Genomic DNA, 2,439 nt, shown 5'->3' with positions numbered 1-2,439 from the left:
ATCACGGGGAAAGACTCATCGGGACCAAGAAATGCATACCTCAAGCCCAAAAGTAGAGGTTTCAAGTCTACCTTTGGTGCTCCCTTACCATTGGGGCTCTCTTCTCTTTCTTAAACTTGAAAGAGGTCATGAATATAAGGAACCTCTTCTTCCATGCTCGCATCCTTGCACTCCTTCTTGCTTTCCTCAAGCAAATCCTCATAGAATTGTACTTCATCGTTGTGAGTACCTATCTTTGATTCATTCAACAACACACTTTCCAGAGGATCATTAGTAGCATGCAAGTGGGAGCGAGAAAATTCATTAAGAACGGTTTCAAGAACATCTACCCTAAAGCATTCACCACTTGAGGAGGGTTGTTGCATGACATTATTCAAATCAAACTCAATAGAATTATTGTCAATCTTCAAGGATATCTTCCCCTCCTTCACATAAATGATAGCTCTAGAAGTAGCTAGAAATGGTCTACCCAAAATTATAGGAATCCTCTCATCCTCATCCATCTCTAGCACATAAAAATCCACGGGGAATGTGAACTTTCCTACCCTAAGGGGAATGTCTTCAACTTTGCCCATGGGGAACTTAATGGAACGGTCCGCTAGTTGAAGAGTAATGTTAGTGGGGGAGAGGGTTCCTACACTAAGCTTTTGGTAGACGGAATAGGGCATGAGACTCACACTTGCTCCTAAATCACTTAAGGCTTTATCAAATTAAATGCCATTGATAGAACAAGGGATGGAAAAGTTACCCCGGATCTTTCAATTTGGTAGGAAGTTTATTGGAAAGAATTAGACTACAATTAGCGGTCAAACTCACCATCTCACACTCCCTTCTCCCACTCAAAAGGTCTTTCAAAAATTTGGAATAGTGGGGCATTTGCTTCATAGCATCAACAAAAGGGACGGAAATATGCAAATTCTTAATGACTTCCAAAAACTTCCCAAATTGGGCATCAAGTTTAGCTCTCACAAATCGTTGTGGAAAGGGTATATTCTCCTCTCTAAGTTGGCGATTTAGGGGCAAGGGGGTGGCTTGTTTTTCCTTGGGCACCTCAATAATTTTTTCCTTTTCAACACTCAAAGGCTCATTGGGTTTTTCACCCTCATTCTCTAACTCCACCTCTTCTTGGGGTTCTTCCTCAACTAAAGGGTCACTCCCTACTACCTTCCCACTCCTAGTTTTCACGGCATACAAAGGTTTTGGGTTGACTCCTTGACTTGGGATGTGAGAAGTAGAAGAAGAAGAAGAAGAAGGGGATGAATTAGATGCAAGTTGAGCAATTTGGGTCTCAAGCATTTTCATATGAGCATTGGTTCGTTTTTAGGCCTCTTCATGTTTCTTTTTATCCTACTCACGCATTTTCAAAAGAGCATCTCATTTAGCCATCACGGGATCAATTGGAGGGGCTTCAAGTTGAAGAAGTTGTTGAGGTGGAGGAAGTTGGGGTTGATGGAAACCCAGAGGCCTATTAGTTTGGGCATAGTTAGAAACAAATTGGCCCCTATTGCCTCTGGTGCCTTGGTTAGGAACATTGCTTTGTTTATTATTTCCCATGTTACCTTGATCACCAAAATTTTGATTTTTATGGTCATGGTATTGGGAATTAGGTTGTTGGTTTTGATTACAATACCCCCTTTGGTTAGAGTATCCTCTTCCATTGAAATTGGAAGGGCCTCCCCCACAATGGTATTGGTTATCATAACCACCACCACTTTGGTTCCAACCACGGTTTCCACCTTTATTCCAATTCCCCATTTGATTGGAGTTTGGCCTCAAGTTCCCTACTTTTCCCATTCTAGGAGCAAAATTCATAGCATTGACATTTTCCATATTATCATCATGTTCATGGGAAGGGGGTTGAACTTCACAAGCATATACACAATGAGAGATATCATGATCATAGGTTTCACAATTAGAGCAAAACATGCATCCTTGGGGTATTGTATTGTAAGAAGAGGAGGAGGAAGTATCCATACCATTGCCTCCCTTGGTTGAAGGGGAGGTATTACCATGAGGGTTGGACCTTTCTTTCATCAATTCATCCATTTGCTTGGTCATTTTTGAGATTTGGGTAGAAAGGTTGTTGATTGTGTGGGCTTGCTCCAATGCATAAACACCCTTACTAGAAGTAGCATCCCTTTTTCCTTCGTACCAATCATCATAGTGCTTTGAGGCCTCCTCTATAATACACTCCACTTCATGCTCTCCTTTGTTCATGATTGGACCATCGGACGCGGCGTCCTGGCTTGTTCTTCCTTGAGGTGTGAGACCTCCATAGAAAGTGTGAATGAGTTGATACTTGGGTATCCCATGGTGTTGGCATTGACGTTGAAACTCTTTGTATCGTTCCCATACCGCACTTAGAAACTCACCACTCTTTTGGCGAAAACATATAATCAAAGACCAAGCCTCGGCGGTCTTCCTATGGTTATAAAACCT

The sequence above is a fragment of the Chenopodium album genome, chromosome 7 (genome assembly GCF_948465745.1).
Source record: "Chenopodium album chromosome 7, dcCheAlbu1.1, whole genome shotgun sequence".
In the NCBI taxonomy this organism is placed as follows: Eukaryota; Viridiplantae; Streptophyta; class Magnoliopsida; order Caryophyllales; family Amaranthaceae; genus Chenopodium; species Chenopodium album.
Note: the sequence above shows the minus strand (reverse complement) of the source record.